This window comes from Sminthopsis crassicaudata, chromosome 2 (assembly GCF_048593235.1).
Source record: "Sminthopsis crassicaudata isolate SCR6 chromosome 2, ASM4859323v1, whole genome shotgun sequence".
Taxonomy (NCBI): domain Eukaryota; kingdom Metazoa; phylum Chordata; class Mammalia; order Dasyuromorphia; family Dasyuridae; genus Sminthopsis; species Sminthopsis crassicaudata.
The window spans coordinates 518,886,254-518,906,990 of NC_133618.1; the positions used below are offsets into that span (position 1 = coordinate 518,886,254).

The 20,737-nt window shown below is 34.4% G+C and overlaps 1 long non-coding RNA gene across 1 annotated transcript; it reads right to left on the minus strand.

The window, feature by feature from the left end:
- Nucleotides 1–267: 267 nt before the first annotated feature.
- LOC141553687 (uncharacterized) lies at nt 268–20,518 on the minus strand. Its single transcript, XR_012485581.1, has 3 exons — nt 20,341–20,518; nt 2,092–2,204; nt 268–693 (listed from the first exon to the last, which is right to left on the minus strand). It is a non-coding gene; the product is annotated as an uncharacterized LOC141553687 (long non-coding RNA).
- Between the last annotated feature and the right edge of the window lie 219 nt (nt 20,519–20,737).

Sequence of the window (20,737 nt, forward strand, 5' to 3'; positions counted from 1 at the left end):
ATATATATATACATGTATATGTATATATATGTATATATATACACACACATTATATATTTTATATATATATATATATATATATATATATATATATTTATATATATATATATATATATATATATATGTATATGTATCTGAGAGTCCCTTCCTTCAGACCCAGCACTCTTTTGTCCCACTTGGCTTCCCATAACATGATACACACACACACACACACACACACACACACACACACACACACACACACGTTATGGGAAGCCAGGTGGGACAAAAGAGTGCTGGGTCTGAAGGAAGGGAGACTCATCAGAATTGTGAACTTCTCAAATGAGATGGAAAAGGAAATTAAAAATCACCAATCTTTACCAAGAAAAGCCGAAAATGGAGTTGTGAAAGTGAAATTCCAAAATGGAATCATGAAGAGTCAACTGAAAAACAGCAACATATATTACAAATATACTTTCATATAATATTAAAAACATGCATATAAACACATATACATATACTCATACATACAAGGAGAGGCCCAGTCCTTCAATCACACTTAAGGGACACATGGATATCTGGTGAACTTGTTTCTGGCAGCACAGGATGACTTGAAAATCCAGGGCCTGACTCTGCTTCAGAGCACATACTATCTTCTCTGTAGAAAGGATAAATCCCCATCCTACAATGTTTAGGCAATCTTATCTGGAAAAACTGAGCATGATGACAAAATTTTGATTGGCTGTTGAAGTTGCAATAGAGTATTTAGTGCAAAAACACTAACTGAACAATTAGTTTCCTCCACAGTTCACCTATTATGTAATATCAAAGAGGTCAGTGCATTTACATACATTCATGCATACCACATACATATATGTAAATATGTATACATATATTCATGAAATTACATAATTCCTATATAAAACATTATTTGTATATATTACTGTGCTGATGTGGAGAAAGAAAGAAACAGAGACAGAGAAGACTGAGAGACAAAGACAGAGACAAAGTTTTACTTAAGTCCCACTGTCCTTTTGACAAGTGAGGAAACTAAGGTGATAATCATCAAAAAAACAGTGATCTAAGAACCAAGACAGTAAATGGTACCTGACCCTTCTTAGCCTCAGGACAAAAAAAAATCTTTAAGTACTCTTAAAGCAATATACTTTAAATTTTGAAGGATTCACCAACATTCTATGACCAACTGATTATCCATTTCCATGAGATATGGGTATATGTAAAGATATATGTAAAAACATATTTATGGGTATATGTATGTGTGGTGTATCTTGCACAGAATCTTCAAAAGAAAATCTTTTGGTTCCAAAATGTAATAGTAGGAGAGCAGACATGTGCTTTTGGGACATTACTTTAAAGCCATTGGTAGATGTCTGAAACTGAGATCCAGTGCTTTTATACTAACATTCTTTTGGTATTATATTCAAGATAGATAGTATACTTGCTGAAAAATTAAAATTGAAGATTGTACTCAACACAGAACTTTGCTAAATAACTTATTTATTTAAAGAAAAGTTTCCATTTCAGACAAAGAGTGACCTTTATCTGAATCCACACCACCAGAATCTTCTTATTTGTCCAAAGGTGTTATGTGAAAATCCAATTACTAAACCATTTGACATTATCTTTTGTTTAAGACCCAATTAGAGGGCCAATTCCTAGCAAAATATTTAAATTTCATGTACAAAGTACTTCCTTGGCCTTTCAAAGTCAATGATGTTTCTACTGAAATAAAACTCATGACACCAGGAGGTTCTAATCTATACTTTCCTGTTCTTCAAGAAGATAATTAGTATCTCCTCCTATTATTATAATCCCCCTTATATTTTCTATTGCTTTAATTAAAAACAAAAACAAAAACAAAACTCTATTATATTGTAGCTATCTAATGATACCATAATGTTTTTCCATGACTTTGAACTAGTTCAGTAGGTTTTGAGACAAAATTTTGAAGGTACATGTATTCAGTCTGACTTCATGAATTTTTGGGAAATGCCATTTAAAGGAAACAGATTTATCTACTTTCTCTAATTGACTGAGGATTGCTTTAGGCAGGATTGATGTTTGGAGAGATAGTGAGGTTTTTTCATTTACCTGTGGCAATGAATCCCACTCAAAGAAGGAAGTTCTGGAGGTTGGAGATGGAAGGTGATTGAGCCTAGACTTCACATGGGCAGCCACTTAATCCACTGTAGAAGATGGTATTCCTGTAACCAAAGTGGTGGTGATAGTCTGATCATTGGATAACTAGAAATCTGCTATGTACATTGAATAAGATATTTTTTCCCCCCAAATATAGGAGGAACTAGAATTGAAGTTTCTTTTAACTCTGAATGTAATTTTATTGCTTTACCTTGTTTTAGGTAGGATGTATTTTAGTTTTTTGACTATAATATTTGTCAATTTTATGGCAATATTGTTTGTGAAAATATATAAGGAAATCAAGCTATTACTCAGTAGTGAGTTAGCTAGATTTCTATATATTTTCCTATGTTATGTTTATATTCTAATTATTTTCCTTATACATGCTTATTGTTTCTAAAATCCTAGTTAAATAATGAGACTGAGGAATAGTATATTGACAACTCAAATACTGCACCTGGCAACCTAGGAAATAAAAACAAAAAAGACCTTGAAAAAGATTTCCAGTAAATTGGCCAAACCTGTGCAAAATTTTTGGAATAAAATGGACAAGAACAAGTTGAGAAGACAGGTTTCAGTTGCTATTCAGATAGAACAATGTTATGTGTTGTATGCACTCTTTAAATAAGAAAAATACAAAGTTTATTTTCAATAAAGAATTTATTCAGCAAATAATTTTTTGGATTTCAATTAGGTCTTTTTCATTTAAATTCTTTGTTATGTGGATTGACATTCTAGAAAAGGCCAGAAATAAGGAAACATGGAGAAAATTAGGTTATAAAAAAAAGATATAATTTATATTGTTAATTTTTATTTTTATGTGACCCATAAACAGTGTTTATAATGTGTCTTTCTGAATAAATTTCAATATTTTTGAATCTAAAGTTTCCTTTTCTCTAGACAAATATTCATTTTTCTCATTTTTATAATGAAAAAACATTTCTAATTTTATGACTTGAGTTTTATACATATAGTTGTGTAGTTGCTTTAATTCCGCACTCACTTTAAATTTTTTCAAAAGCTGGAGTTAATTGACACTTTTGAGAAAATGCTAAAAAATTGATCAATACATTAAAACCAAATTTGACATTATATATAGTCTTCCACATCAGTAGAATCCCTATCTTGCAAAGGGGATCTTTTTGTCAATGCCCTTCTTGGGAGTAAATATCTAGCCGTAGATAGAATCTCAAGAGTCAAAACTTATGGACATTTTATTAACTTTATTGATATAGATTTCTTTTCCTCAAAAAAAAAAAGACTTTTCTTTCATAGATCCACCAATAGTATATTAGTGTTCTTGTATTTTTACAACCCCTCCAACATTATTTCCATTTTCATTTTTGCCAGTTTTCTGGGTATGAAGTGAAACTTTGGATTTTTTTTTCTTTTTTGCATTTTTCTTATTCTTGATTTGGAACATTTTTTTCATGTAGTTGATATTTTGTAATTTTTTTCAAGAATCTTTTATTGATCATTTATTTATTGGAAAATAACTTTCGGTCTTAAATATTTCTGTTATATGTGATTTGAATTTCCTACCCTTTTTGGAAAGGGTCACTTTCAGAATGTTCTTGTCATTATAATTATTAACTACTCTATGTCTAGGAATTTGCAGCATAAGATTAGTTTTTTTTTTTCTTTCTTTTCTGAAGGTGCTCTGTGAATATTGATTATCTTCTTGTTTTGTAGTATTCAGATTTAGGGGCCTTTTTTTCTAGGAACTCTAATACTTATGTTTTCTCTACATACTCTGTATAGATCAAAATATTTTGCTTGTTTAGCTATGTTTTCTTTTAGATTTTATTTCTTTTTTTTTCTAGGTTGGCCTTCATTTCTGTACATTTTTATTCCAAATCAATTTTTCTCTATTTCCTTGGTGAGATTTGTCACTTTAGATTCAAGTTATTGTTTTCTATTCTGCAAATTATCTTTTATCATCTCATGTTCTTTTGAGAATCCACAGATCTCCTGGCTCATCTTTCTCTTACACTATTCACAGGTATCTGGATTTGATTAGATGATCCATGACACATCTCCCCTATTGGTTTATCCGCTTGTGATCAAGGTTTTTACTTGTTTTTTTCCCCCCTGAAATCATTGGTTGTTTCAATCTTTTTTTCCTTATTCTAATTCATCCCTTCCCCTTTGACATCATTGTCTCTATAGATAATACCCCAAATCTGCCTCAACTTCTTATGTTGAGGAATTCAGTTTTCACTAGCCTCAGCCCTGAAGTAATTTCTGGGAACAGACTTGACCTTAGCTAGATGATGTTTCTCCCTGCAGGCCTAGTGTACCCTTCTCTCAGCTACATTCATTCTGTTCATTCTTTGGGGTCTTAGACTGTGAAGAGAGCAAAATTTTTCTCATGAATACTTCCTATTTTGGAGAAGTTTGAGAAGAAATGAAGGTGGAAGAAGTTATCTGGTCCTCTATTATGCTGGTCATGTAAATCTGATGTTCTCAAGTTGGCTGTAATGAATGATTTCTTGGACAAATTGCTTCAGTCTACTCAGTAGTGTTTTATTTAAAATTTTTGAATCAATAATAAGTAATGTTATTGGACTATAATTCTCCTGTGCTTGTCTTTAGCTGGTTCAGGTATTAGAACTATATTTGTCCCATAAAAGGCATTTGGTAGATTGTTTTCCCCTCTCAATTTTAAAGAACGTTTGAATAGTATTGAATTTGTTATTTAAAAATTTGCTAAAATTCCTCTATAAATCCATCAGGATTAGAAGTCCTCCCTCCATTGGGAGTTCTTTTATAGATGGTTCTGTTTCCTTTTCTGAGATCGGATATATTGGGGTTCTGTTCGAGTATTTTATATTTTTTAAGGTAGTCAGTCCTCCATTTTGTGTTCAGATTTTTGTGTTATATAAACATTTGTAATTGGTTCTGATGTTATTGTCTCTGTTTTGACTTGATTTTACCATGTTCATTGCTGTATTTTGTCAACGTTCATCTTTAAAAACCAATTTTAAATATGACCTTATGTTCAAACACTTTATTCTCTTACTCTTAAACAGTGTCTCCCTCCTTCCCACTTCCAACACGTACACATTTGTCAACCCTTTTTCAGTTATGGAGTTGTATTTAAATCATTGGTTTATTGTTTTCTCCTTTATTGGGTATGTAATTCTTTCCCTCTAATTTCTTAAGTGCTTAATTCTCTCTTCTCCAACTTATTATTATATTAACGGTTTTTAATTTGCACCTTTTTCTAAGCAGAATGTCTTTATTCTAAACTTATTCTCTGAATCATGGTACATATACTTATTTATTCTTTCTTCAGCTATTTTGTGTTCTTCATGAAATTAAAACTTCTAAAGTGCTACATTTGAGTTATGTACCCATTCTTCTGTTGTGCCTCCCTTAGAAACAGCAAGTCATGTGGGTGATTAGAAATACTACTCCATTACAAAGTTTTTATCCCAGATCCTGTGGTCCAATCCTACCTCTTTATGATCATTTTTGTTCCTGTTTTCCAAAATAGATTCCTCTGGATTTTTATTTTCATGCCCTGCAGATGTGAGTGATCCTTAGAAATTCCAGTTTCCCCTCTCCAGAGTCAGGATGTTATTCCATGGCGGTTTAACATTCTTTCAGAAGGAGTCATCTTCCTTTGTGACCATTCTTTACAGATAGACCCATCATAAAGTCCCCATCTCCCTTTACATAATAAATCTCACCCTCTTGTGGCTCTTTAGCAGCACCCATTCAATTAAAAATCTTTTCCCTCCTTTATCAATCCTTACCTTTTTCAATTTATCCATTCCCTGTCGCTCCCATTCTTGCATCAATCCTTCCCCACACTTCCTCTTTCATCTTAAATGTAGTAAACTTCACTGCTTACAATAATTCTATGCAGGAAAAATAAAGGCAGTGTGTATGTTTTAAGAACGATTGATGCAGTAGAGGAAACTCCAAGTGGGTACCCAAAAGAGGCCCCAAGGGTTGAGTTATGTAGTCTGTTAAATCACAGAAGTTAATATGGAGAGGTACTGGATGAGCAACTTTACTTTGGGCATTCTCCAATGTTAATTCATCTAACTATGACCTTGTTAAGCTTCTTACTTTTTCAGCCTGTTGATTCATTTCTAATTGTTTTATCACATAGTGCTCTTTGGGTGGAGTTTAACAGAAACAGATACCATTTTGTTGGTTATATATATGACTCAGAATGTATTCAAATCTATAATTTGTTAATTATTTTTTTACTTGACTTAAAATATTCTTGTTCCTGAGATGTTAAAATCTTCATTTTATTGTTTTCCTAATTCTTTCTTGTAATTAAGCAACTCATTTAAAAAAAAATTCATTATTAGGCCAGTAAATGTATAGCTAACATCAAAGACATAGGTGTGTTTGATATTGCTATTCTCTAATTGTGAACAATATCTTATAGCATGTTTTCATTTTCATATTTATCAGTTGGTATTATCTAATTTAAATTTATATTTGCATATCATTTCAACTCTGGATTTTATGTTTAATTATTAAACATCTATAGAACTTTTCATCTTAGATATGTTGGGTATAGATTGGTCTTGCTCTTAAGAAATTCTTCAATAAACTTTATTTTATCTGTTGACATTGAATGTTACAATTATTGCTTTTTATTTTTCTTCCACTATCTTTATCTTATCTCTTTATAAACAAAATTGCTTTATTTTCTTAAATTTTTCCCATTTTACTCTTATATAGACACACAACTACTTTATTACCCAGCCCCAAGACCACAGTTCTAAACTGTTTTATTCCCATCATTCACATGTGTAACAGACTTATCATATACAAACTGTGCTGCTAGACACAGTACCAGGTTTTTTTTACCCACAGAATCAGATGTACATTAATCTGCACATTCATAATCTGAACCATAAATCCTGCTTTCAATCCAAATGATAATGTTATTGAATGTGTTGATTAAATCAATGACTGTTGTAGTAATGTCCAGTTATAGCAGTTCCAATGGAGAAAACAGGTTACTATGGGATCAGAGATCCCATAGATTTGCAGTTTACAGAGATCATAGATTTACAGTTAGGGTAATTTTGATTACCCTTCCTAAATCATATCATTCTGAAGAAATGGTAGGCCTTAAAAGCTTCTTTTATTTTATCTGTGTCAAATATCTACAAGATCTCTCCTTACATCCATCCCTCCACTATGCTTGCTTTTGAAGATCTTAGAACCCATCTTGTTAAGAGTTTGTATTTGTTCATTGAGGATAACATTTTTATTGTCATTACACTTCTTCCTCACCCTCCATTTTCTCTAGTTCTCTTTCCCTTGTATCAACTTCAAATTATAACATCTTTTTGTTCTGATAAAAAATTTAATGGCATTTATATTGAATTTTCCTTTATAATAAGCATGCCTTTGATTTGGTTCCTGGGTATATTTGCTTTCAAGGATTACAATGAGGTTATTTTCCAATAGAATTGTTTTCGTATGTCCTGGGAATAAAATATTTTTTATCTTCCTTTTTAATATTCCTAGTTTGGTCTGGTGGAGATTCTGAGATGAAACTTTGGCTTCCTGACTTTTAGTACATCAGATTTTAGCTTTTTCTGCCATTTTCTGGGTTAGGTGAATTATCCCATCTGTTTTGAGTCAGAAACCTTTAATAATGTTTTCTTTTTCTTAGCTACTTTTAAAATTCTTTTTGAATGAATGAAGTTCAACATGTTTGGGTGAATTGAAATAGGTATTTCTCTTAAGTTGATATACTCTACACACCAACTTTAATACTTCTGAGAAATGTTTTTGTGTGGTTTTCTGAAAAATAGTCATTGGATTCTTGCTTTATGTTTTTCAGCAAATTAAGATAGATGGATTCATTTTGTGAATGTTAATCTTTGCTATCATGATTTTCACTTACAAAATTGTCAGAGAGTTCTAGTCTTTTTTCCTGCTTACCCTTTTCAATACTGCTGATTTATTTTCCAATTTTATTTTTTATTTCTTCCATGTTATTGAGAAAATAAACTTATTTCTCCATGTTATTGATTTTTGTAAAAAAAAAAATTCATGTTCCCTTTTAATTGATATATCATCCCATTAAGAGATTTAAGATCTTTCTTTACCCATGTCAAGTATTTATTATGCTATTTGGTGTGCTGTTGTTCTAATTTAGCTTTATTTCAAGAGCTATTGTTGATGTTGATGTTGATGTTGATGGATCATTTTGTTCTATAATTTTCTTCAGAACTTTTTCATGAGCATAGTTTTTAATCTCTGGAATTTTCTTTTACTCGTTCATTACTTTTTCCATTTCTTTTTACTGTTTAAAAGACTATACTTTAAGGTTTTTTCATTCTTCCTCTTTTTATCTCCCCGTAGTTTTTTTGTCATTTTCAATTTATGAATATTCCCACCTCCATTTTTTTTTTTTGGAATATTAGGAACCTGGCTCATTTCTGATTCTATCATCTTCCCGGAACTTTTAATTTTTTAAATTGAATACAATTTTACTAATTTTTATTTGTTGGATTTGAGGTATTAGTATGAATTAGTGAGAAATTATAGCTAACATGCCGTGGGGTTGAATGTAAATGCAGTAATTAGTGGTCTTCACATTTCAACTGCCTAAACTGACTTGTTTATAATAATAATTTAAGTAAAAAAAAATCTTTTTTTTCACAAACATGGAAAGTGGAGATAGAGGTCAAGTCTCATTTTGAGGATTCTATATAACCAAAGCTATTTCCATGACTCCTAGTAATAATACTCTACTGATCATAGTAGGTAATCAAACACCCTTTTTAACTTCGATCAATCCAATTTATTCTACACAAAGGAAATAACAGATTTGTAGTGTTTGTATTATAGTCCAGGAAAGGAAGAGAGTTGAATAAAACTATTCAGGATTCATATTCTATTACTAAATAAAATTTGTATTTATAGTCTCTCAAATATGTCATTTCAATTATTTTAGTGAGGATTCCAAAGCACAAAATGAACCAGGAGAGAGGATGGCAGATACCTTGATCTCTTCCCTCTTGGGTACTAAACATTTATTTACCTCCTTGATAATTCATTAGGGAGAGAGAGAAAATATATTGCGTTTTATGAGTTTCTTTTGAGTGAGAAGGGGATTTTGGCTTTCTACTTGGGACCTTAGAGGGAACATAGATATTCTTATTTTCCTGCTTTGACTTTATCATTTACAGACAGGAAGAAATTGAGCAACTAATGAGCAAGCCCTAAGCTGATGGGATTTCTCAATGGTTTTTCAGAAGCCTTTAGTTGGGATTGAAGTCTCCCAGTCAATACACAAGAGTCCTCAATAACAGACTTTCTCCTACCCTACTCCTCAAACTCCTCTTAATTAAAACTACAAGACCACCTGGGTCTATCATTCTAGACCCACCGAAAGCAGGACAAATGAGTTCTCTGTGCTTCCTATATGCCTGTACAAACCATGAAGTTATAAAAGCTAATTTGGAGGCTCAATCTGGCTTTGGGTACATTTCTAAAGTACTTTGTACCCTTCAGGCAGGCCTGTGAAAAGAAAGCACTATGAAATCTCCCTCCAATCAGTGTGCTCATCACTTTGCTCCAAGTTATTGACAAAGAATTCACTGAGGAAGAATCAGTCTTCATGTTAATTTACACAGGAGCTAACCCCTATGTCCTAAGAGAAGGTAGCAGAGAGTATGTCAAGAATAGCAACTTCTGACTCTGAGAAGTCAGGAATTCCTCCCCTTGTAAGAACTGCTCATTCTTCCTTATCCTGGAAGCTTTCAGTCAGCTCTTGCAGTACAAGATAAAAGAGGTTTTCCATATTTAATTGCTTTATTAGTACATGGAGATAAGACATTAGGAAAAAGAGGAGAAGACCAAGCATAAATTTTAAAAAGGCCTTTTTTTTAATTCATATTTTCCAAAGCCCCTATGACAAAAAAGTAGAAGAAAAAAGGACAAGACGATATTCCATGCCATGAAGAACATGAGTCTGAAAGGAACGCAAACTTTTAGTTCCCTGTTGTTTCATTTATCTTTTATTCTTTTTCTTTTTTTTTAAAAAAAGGCATTTATTTAAAACTTAAATACAAAATGTGAAAAACAAAAAAAGAAAAAATCCTTGTTGTGTGCACAGCAGAACATAAGAGAGGATTCAGAATATGTAACAATAAATTTCCATTTTAAGAAAGCCTATATTAATAGAAGATGTATTCAAATTGTCCATCTTTTCTTTGCTTCCATATAGGTTTTCTTTTGTTCTCTGCTGTGCACTTTTTACTTTATTCTTTTTTTCCTCTTTCCTTCCCCCCAGTCAAGCAGTTATATTTATGTATACACATACATAGGCACACACATACACACATAAGAGATACATACATATATACAAACACGTATAAATGCACATATGCATATATACAAATGCACACATACTTATAAGACAATATTAATATGGTTGAAAGATAATGTAGATTTCTTTCTTTAGCTTGAATCGTTTTTAAACTTTGGTTCTGTCTGAGATCAGTGATTACTATGCTTGCTTTTTTCTAATAAGTTTAATTCCAGATCATTGTTATTGTGTTTACATATATCTCATTTCCTGTCTCTATTAACTCTTCTACTTTTCTTCTTACACACCAGCTCACCATGTTATTACTTAACCGCCCCCCCTTACCAAGGATTCCTTCCTTACCCACTTACTATATCCTAGTGTATCCTGTCCTTTCCTCTTTATCCCTTTTCCATTAATCTACGTATCTTATCACACTCCTATTAATTTACACATACTTTTATATCCTCCTTTATCCTATTCCTTCCCCTTTTATTTCTTTATAGAGTTTGGAGAGTGTTACAAACCTTCTAGGTACACACATACCCCCCCCACACACACACAGTTCCCTCTAACTCATTCCTGACATAAGTAGGATTTCAGAACTACCAGTTCTCTTCCCTTATCTAATTTCTCTATCTCACATCTCATTCTTAAAATTACTGCTTTACACTTTTTTTCCCACACATTTTTGATTTTTTAGAATTACATATTCTGCTCTATTCTAACCTTTTTTGGGGGGATTACCCAACTACTAATGACATATGGTTTACAATTCCATGTATAAAACAGTTTTTCTTTATCAAATCCCCTGAAATTAGTCTTTGATGTCGGCTCTTATACATCAAATTTTCTATTGAATTCAGGTTTATAACAAAATCCTGAAAATCTGACAATTCACTGAATGCCTATTTTTTTCATTTAGCATCATATTTAATTTTGCTGAATATACTATTTTCAGTCACAATCCTAGTTGTTTTGATTGTCAACGTATAGAATTCTGGAATCTGTGGTCTTTTATTCTACCTGCTCATAGGACTTGTATTTTAATTTTAGCTCCAATGTATTTGAATTGTTTTTGTTGTTACTGCTTATAACTTGATCTGGTCTATAAATTTAGTAATGATGTTTCTGTATGTTTTGCTTGTAAGATCTCTTTCAGGTGGTGATCAGTGAAAAATTTTCTATTTCTACTTTTCCTCTTTTATTACTTCAGGATAATTTTCTTTATATTTTGTATTATTGTATCAAGGTTCTTTTTTTTTTTTTTTTTTTTTTGTCAAAGCTTTCAGGTAGTCTAATTATTCTGATATTTTCTCTTCCTGATCAGTTCTCCAGATCTGCTATTTTTCTTATGAGATATCTCACATTGTCTTCTAATTTTTCATTCTTTATATTTTGTTTGATTATTTTTTGGTCTATTAAGTTTGCTGGCTTCCCATTACCAAATTCTAATTTTCAAAGAGTCATTTTCTTCTTTAAGTCTCTGAACTTATTTTTGGAATTGGTTAACTTTCTTTTCAAAATCTTGTTTTTTCTTGGATTGTTTTTTAAAAATTTTTCCTCAATATCTTTCATTTCATTTTAAAAATCCTTTTTGAGTTTTTATGAATTATTTTTGGCCAGGTGACCATTTATCATTACTCTTTGGGGTAGAGGTTGAACCCTGATCTTCTCTATTCTCATACTAACTTTCTATAGTTGGATTCTTTCTCTGCTCATTAAATAATAATAATAATTAATTAATTAATTAATTAATTAATTAATGTAATCACCCTAGTCCTGGAGTGGTAGGTATGGTGCTTTCCTTTTTAGTCTTCCTTCAGTTTTCCTCTCTGGCCTAGAACCGAAAACCCAAATCTTCCCCCTTGTATAAAGTACCCATAGCCAGCAGATTCCCCACCCCACTGCTTCCAAATTCTCCAGCCATGTGCTGATTCTTTCTCACTTAGGTCCATGTCTCAGCAGCACAGGTGGGCCTGGTGTCTTATCATCAGTTTTCTTCATTTTTTTCTATTCAGATGCTTGACTCACATTGTTCAGGAATTAAAAATTCCTGTGACTCTGACTCAGGCTATCTAAGAAGCCAGTAAGCCCAGAGCTCTCTGAAGGCTATTTCAGCAGAACTAGCTTAGAAGTGCTTATAGTTTATATTGACTTAAACCTCTGTCCTGGGGTCTTTGGATCTTCTCTTGTTGTCCCAGAAAGACCCCTGTTCTGCCCTAACTCTTATTTGTTGTTCACTTGACTATCTTCACCTTAAGGTATTAATTTTTCATTTTTATTTTTTGTGGGGGAAATATAGAGAGCTTGAAATTTTCTGACCTACTCTACCTTCTTCAAAAAAATCCTGTTTTTTCTAGTTAATCCTCTAGTTGAAATTGTGAAGGATATAATTTTTCCAATCTCTCCTAGTTTTATTAAGTTTTTATATTTATATAATTTATCAGAGGTTCATTCTAGCATGTGTTTAAGCATTTGCATATATATGTAATAATTATTATTATTTTATTTTTTGGTTAGACTGCTTTTCAGTTTTTCCAACAAGTTTGATCAAATAAATATTCCTTTTCCCAGTTTTTTGTGGTCTGTTTTCTTTAAAAAAAAAAAATGAGATTATGATGTTTCTAGATTCTTCAATAATCTATCCTATTTTAAAGTTTTCTGATTTTTAGCCACTGTTACTGGCTCTAGTTATTGGATAGTCATCTTTTATATGAAAACAAAATCTATGCGAGAATTCGAAGAATTACTCCTTATTTTGTCCTCTGGTGCTAAGCAGTCGTCGTCTAGGATCATAGAGCAGTAGAACACAGATCAAGAAATGGAAGTGATATCAGAAGCCATCTAAATCCATTTATTTTCTCGTTTTGTAGATGAGGAAGCTGAGACCTGGGGAAGTAAAAGTCGCCTAGTGACCTTCCATATTACACATTTTTAAATAGTTCAACATAGCCCGAAAGTCCCCTCTCACTTTCTCCTTTTCAGGCTCAACATCACCCCTTTCTTCAGTTGATCTTCATGTAGGATGTTTTTTAAAGATGCTTCCCTGGTTACCTCTTCTGTGAACATGTTCTGATTTGTAAACCTGAAGCACCGCACCAAAACTGGACCCATTTCTAAAAACTTTTTATTTTTTCTATGAGCAAACATGTATTTCCTTCCCTGACCCTCTTCCCCTTCCTGCACAAACCCCCCTTAGGACAAATATTCATAGTCAAACAGAGTGAATGTCTTCCTTGTGCAGAAAACGCCTCATCTTGCCCCACGGCTTCTCTGTCGGGGCCGAGCTTCTCCGCTGATGCTCTAGTCTCACGGGGGGAGCAGCCGTTTTGTTCATTCAGTCAGGGGACGGTTTAGATGTGCGGACGTGGGACTCCCCGGTGTCAAGGCCTGCGCTGCGCAGGGGGACCAAGGCAGCGAAGCCGGGTCCTCATCGCCCACTTCATTCCAAGGCGACGGGAAAGTCCCTGGGAGGGAGCGAAGTTACAGCGGAGTCCCTTACCTTTCCGGGCCCAGAATTATTAGCAGATGAAAAACAAAAAAGCCAGTGGAGGCGGGCGCGGCAAGGTATTGAGTCAGAAGGTAGCCGGGCTGGGGTGGGATAGGCAGCGGGGCGATGCTCAGCAGTCCCAGGCAGGGATCCAGGCGAGGCGTTCCCCAATCGGGAGAGCTGGGGCCCACGAGGCAGGAATTGTTAAAACCTCCAGGGAACGTTTCTGCTTCCGTGGCAAGGTGACTCGTGAGATGGCCAAGGGACAGTGGCTTAAAATAAGGCAGTCCCTCAAGCCGTGGAGACTACAAAGTCTCCCTCTTAAAGCAACAATGTTTCCCAGAGACAATGGCCATAGGGTTAGGGAGGAACCTCCACAAGGAGCGATCGGTAAGCTCCAGGAGCAGCAGGGGGCAGCTAGTGGTTAGAGAACCAGATCTGAAATCAGGAAAACTCATTTTTCTGAATTTACATTTGGCTTTAGACACTTCCTAGCTGTGTGACTCTGGGCAAGTCACTGAACCCAGCTTGCTTCAGTTTCCTCATCTGTAAAATGAGCTGGAGAAAAAAATGACAAGTCACGCCAGGATCTTTGCCAAGGAAGCCCCCAAAGAGCTGGATACATACAACTCATTAGCAGCAGCAGCAAAATGTTAACTTCCAAAGCCATATTGTCTACGTGGCTTCAGATGTCAACATCCAAAATTCCTCCAGGGAAACACCATTGTAAAAACCGGCTGTGGTTTCCTCCACTCCATTATAAAACAATCTGATAATTTCAGAATTCTGCACCAAAGTGTAGGGATATGTTACTGTGTAGCCAGCAATGGTGCTAGACGTTGATTCACAATTCTTTAGACGGAACTGTCCTTTTAAGTATAGCTATACCATAGAGATTTCTAAGTTTATTCTCACTTGAAGAAAACATCCTTTAGAAATTTATTCCAATCTTATTGCTCTTGGTAGTTTCATCTCCCAAATGAACTTGACCACTTAAAAGAAATGCCCTGTCCCAGTGATGGTTACCAAATTTCTTGCCAGGCATATTTTCTTTTATTCATAATTGTAGGCTTTGTTAAAACTACTTATGAGTTTTCATGGAATTTCCCTTGAGCCTTATCACCTCCAAATGGGCTGGTTCCCTTATATTCCCCAGTCTTTGAAGCTGGGGTGGCCCCTTAGAAGTCTGGCACGGCACTAGCGATCACTGTAACTGAACCATAAGCCAGGCCGCTTCTTCAGTGCATTTCTCTTACATTAACATAGACTTCTACTTGTAGAAAGAAAGTTTGATGCTTTTGCAAGGACTATCACATTCATTGTTTTATTAGAGCTTTGCCATAAGTCCCAGGAGTAGTGAGTGTGCCATTTATCATCCCCATTTTACAGATAAGGAAATTGAGACCCTTCTTTTGAACTTTTAAAGGACACAAGTGGTGAAACTAGGCCTAGAATTCTCATTTGCTGATCTAGGAATCTACTTTATAAGACTGGTGAGTCAAGGAGACGTGTTCTCTCCCAGGAGGGAAGAAAAGGGATTCTGAAAGAAGCAGAGGTGTTCAGAGACATCATATGCTCTCGATATCACCTTCCCAACAGGTGAGCTCTTGTCTGCTGCTGTCAACATAGAAGGACCTCCTCCTATCTAACAGATCTGTTAGTGATCAAAAATATACTTTAAAATAGCTTTCTTGAGGGGGAACCTCAAAAAAATTTAGTGACCCTGTAAGAATTGTTATAAGCTATGAGTATTCATACTGCAGTTTGTCTCTTTTGTCAATATAAAATGCCTTTTCATGGAAAAATCTAACCCTTTCTTCTTGAGATTCTTTTAGGGTAGAAGATGGTGATGTACTTGATTCCAATTTTGCTCTAGACTATTAACATTTAGTTCTCTACCCTTCTTTTAAAAAACAGGCATCATTTCATTCATATAAGGGGATTATAGATATGGAAACCTTTTCTACCAAATCACACAGACACTTTCTTGCAATCATTAGTATTAGAGCATTGCTTATTACATCAAGAGTTTAAGTGACTTACACAGGATCACATAGTCAGTATATATCAGAGGCTAGACTTTAACTCTTCCTGACTCTGGGACCATCTTTATATCAACTATTTTCTTTTGGTTTTTAAAGAATGAACTCATCAAATGGACAATAGTTGTTAGCATTCTTGGTTAGTGCCATGGTAGTTAAATGGAACTAATCATTTCAGGGTAGGACTCCATTTCTATCTTGTATTATCATGCAATCCTATTTATTCTGGAATAATCTGTGCCTATCAAATTAATTGAAATATACTTATTTGTTTTAAAGTGGTCTATCTTTACCAAAAAGGTGTTCTGTAATGATGTATAAAGGCAACTATAATTGGGTGTCCCTACACAAGATCACATCTATAACCTTCTATGAAGGTTGTTTATTCAAGGATATAAAAGTGAATATCATGTTGTTTGGGTGAATCTCTGTGGAGTATAGGCCCAAACCTTTCAATAATTTTAAGTCCCACCTGATACTTATTAGCTGACATACCCCCATAGCAAGAGTGAAGTTCTAGAAATTGGTAATGCACAAGAAAGCCAATTATTCCCTAACATATCCTGCTATCATGTCTTTCTTGTCCCTTAAATGCTTGATATACGGCTTAAATGCCAAATATGGGGAAAAATTTGTGTTGAGCAGTTGGGTGTGAGGACCTTCTATCTTTTCCTTATATAACTTTGAATAAATCCTAAAATACTGCCATTCACCTTCTCCTTCCATCTTTTGTCATAAAGGGAGCATCATTTCCTTTTCAGTTTCTCTGGGTTTTCTATATCATTTCTCCCATAAGAGACTTTTTCCTTTTTCCCTTGATTTCATTTCTCGTCTATAATTCACAACACTCAAAGTCTTTTGTTACTACTGTGAAAATTATAAACCTTCCATTATGCAGAATGGTCCATTACTATAGGCGCTATAGTCTTCCTGTCAATCCTATTCTGTCTCAAGCAGTCTCCTTGTAAACTTTCCGTAATGATCTATATAGAAAAAGGCCCCAGATCCAATCCTTTGCAAAAGCCTCTCACTTAATCTGATTTCGGGGATCTAACTTTCTTCTCACTACCTGAACTCCAAACAAAGACCATTCTTGAAAGAACTGCAAATGGACTAATCTTTGAATAAAAAGTATAGCTGAGGAAGAACTGTGGTTGATCAATAGGGTTCCCATCTAATTCTCCCAGCTTCTCAATTCCCAACAACCAAATTGGACTCTTGTTGCTTTGATCAAACAAGGCTCTAATTCTGTAATGGGAAGATAAATCTTACATTGACAATCCACAGGCAATATAGCATAAATAAATATGGAACTGCCAGGGTAGATAGCATGCTAGATTTGAAGGAACCTAAGTTGAAATTTGAACTCTGATGCTTTCTAACTGTGGACCAATTACTTAACTCTCAGTTTCAGGCAAATATGGGACTCTTTTAAGTTTTACTGGAGTTAGGAATGTTGACATTTAAATTTATTCAGCAAAATCCTGAAATCTCCTAAAAATATCCTAAATCAGGGGTTCTCAAACTTTGTGTCATTGATCCTTTTCTGTGGTTTGGTGAAGCCTATAAATTCCTCAGAATATTGTTTTTCATTGCATCAAATAAAATACATAAGTTTATGAATGAAGCTAATTATACTCTAACAGCTATATGTATATGTACATATACATTATATGTACAAATGTATACATATATAAGTATTTCAAAAGTTCAAATGACCCAGGTTGAGAACCAGTCTAAAATCATAGTCTATCTCTGAGAACAAGAGTTTTCCTGAAGATGTTCCTCCTAAACAAAAAGCAGAGTCAATAGAATCCTTGTGGATTCCAAACTACACCTTTGGTAAGAAAAGAACCAATCCCTCATCTCAAACTGTCTCCTAAACTAGAAAGAACCTTCCCCCACCTTTGTTTCAAGAGAATCTTGGCTTTGTAAATCACAGAGATTTGGATTCTGTTAGTTTCTCCTCTCCATTGTTGAGTTTTACCAATTAAAAAATATTGAAGAGTAAGAATAAGAATGAGTTAACTGACCTTAATTCTTTTAAACAGATTATAGGAAATGCTTTAAAACCAAACATTACTTCTAGGAATTGGGTTTTTTAATGAATGCAGAGTTCAACATTGGTAGTTTCTATTCCTAAGTTTTCATTCTTGATTCTTCCTTACTCACTTCAATCTTCCTGTTATTTTGAGATGGAGTCTACCGTATCTTGAGAATAGAACAAAAGGATTGAGAGTGCCACAGGACAAACTAAGGCAGACAGAAAGAAGAAAAAAAGTGGGAGAGAAAGTAAGCAAGGGAAAAGAAGAGGATATAACAATGAAAAAATGTAAGGAAATGATATAGGAAAAAGAAATCAATGAGGTTCATAGGCACTGAGTAGTAATCTTTCCTGCTTGCCATAGATTTCAAAATTGAAATTAGAAAAGAAAGGTCTTGGTTAGGAAAGGAATCCTTTTGACTCTCTCTCTCTCTCTCTATCTCTCTCTGGTATAGTGAACCAGCTTTTGTTTATGTTTAGCCATGTATTTTGGTATCCCAATTTTTGGACTGGTGGACTTTTAGACTTGGAAGGTATAATAGATAATATATTGTCCTTATCTATCATTTAGTAGATGAGAAAATTAAGGCTGAGAGAGATTAATTGAATCATCTAAAGTCATAGTTACTTAATGGCCAATGGGTCCAAACTCATTTCCCATTTAAAAAATAAATGTTGACTCTGTTTTCCCCTTACAGCCTAGGTCTCTTTGTGATTCCTGTATCTCTTTTCTCCTTTTCCACAGACAATGCTCTTTAGGGTCCTCTTTTCCCCAGCCCGTCTCCTTATTCTCTTCCTGTTGCAGTCATTGTGGGACCCTATGGTGTCAATTCAGCTTCAGTGGGTGTAATGGCAACTGGTGTTTTGGTAATGGATTGAATTGGATGCTGTCATGCAAGGGCCAGACCTACTGGGGTCTGTGTTTCTCTCTGGGTTAGAAATTAATGTCAAGTTCCCATTTGAGGACCCAGTGCTGTCATTTTATACAGTGAGCACATCACATCGCATCTGTAGGGTCTGAGCTCAGTGATGCCATATCCTATATTGTCCTGTCTCTGCCTCATTTTCAATATTTTTCACAAAATCCAGAAACTAAAACTCTACTTCATGGCTCCCTCTCATCCCCCAAAGTAACCCCCAATGTGGGCCTCCATGGAGAGAAACCCAGAATAGCAGGGCAGTTGGTAGAATCTCTGCTCTGTCCAGATGGACAAAGGTGTCTGCCTTAGTCTTTCTCCTTTCTCATTTTGGATGGACTCCAGTGTTTCTTCTTCTTTGGGTTCTCATGGGTCTTCTCCCCTGCAAAGGCCAAGAAGGCACTTTCTCCTCATATGTGTCTACCTCCTCCAGCTAGGTGTCCATATCCTGCCTCATAGTAAACGTGCTTCTGGAAAATGTCTTTGTGCTGACAACCTGGCCCTGACAGGTTCAAGCTTGCTTCTAAAAGGGTCTAAAGTCAAACTTTGACTCCCATTTCATTGCCTTAGTAAGGGTAGTATCAGCAACTGATGCATTTTTCCTCCTCTGACCTGCTTTTAGTCTGGGGCTTCCTCAATACAAAAACAGAAGCTGAAGCAATTGCTTCCCTCCCTCTCAGTTCTGCCTCATACAGGAGCAGGATAATTGCAAGACTAGTTTAAAGGCTCTTGGTGATGTTGGTCCATAGGAGAGCAGAATCTCCTCTGATTCTGATACCAAAGAAAATCCAATTTGTGGTTTCTTCTCTCCATGTCATTCTCCTACTTCTTGCCTGGAAACTTTTGGGTAAAGGTGGGAAGGGCAACACAGTTCCTGACCGACAAAGCTGCAAGTCTTGGGAGATGGACCAGAATTTCACTCAGGCTCCCATAACAGGTTTAATAAATTAGGTTTGAATCCAAGAATGAATATAAGGATTTAAGTTTTCACACCTTTCACATTTAGAACTCAGTTGTTCTTATGTATATATACACATATATGTATGTACATATATATATATATACATATGCATGTATATATATATATATATATATATATATATATATACATATACATGTATATATATATATATATATATATATATATATATATATATATATATATGGTTGGTAAGATATGTGGATAAATTAAAGTTAATTGTAATTTATTGACCATATAAGAAACCTAGAAATCTTGGTTTAGTTCTACCTACTTTTTGAACTATCATGAAAGTACCAAATCAGATAGTCTCTTTCTTTAGAATGAGCAGGAAAAAGAGAAATAGTTATAAAGCATTAGTACTGTAGGAGCTCTCTACTGATAGAAACAATTATTATACAATACTCTTGTGACAAGAGATTACCTGTGTCGATGAAAATGGGGATTTCTAGGTCCCAAAGACCACAATAAACTAATCTTGTGACTCTATAGACATACCCCCTTAAGCCTCTTTCCCTTGTTTCCTTTGAAACTAACATTTTTCTTTTGTATATCACCTATCAGTGCCTTTCATGATCTCATCAAACTCTGGGATTGAGATTTCCCTCTAAGGTGACAGTTGATGGAAACCTCAGAATTCTATCTTTTTGAAAACATAGATTTCCAACCCTTTCCCAGCACATTCCATATCTAGACCTCTTTCTCAAGTTCCTCAGCCAAATGCTCAAGTCTTTATACAGAATTGATATTTTCTGTATATTTAGCCCTTTTAGATTCATCCCACTCTACTAATATCCAATTGATATGGGGACTAAGGGCCT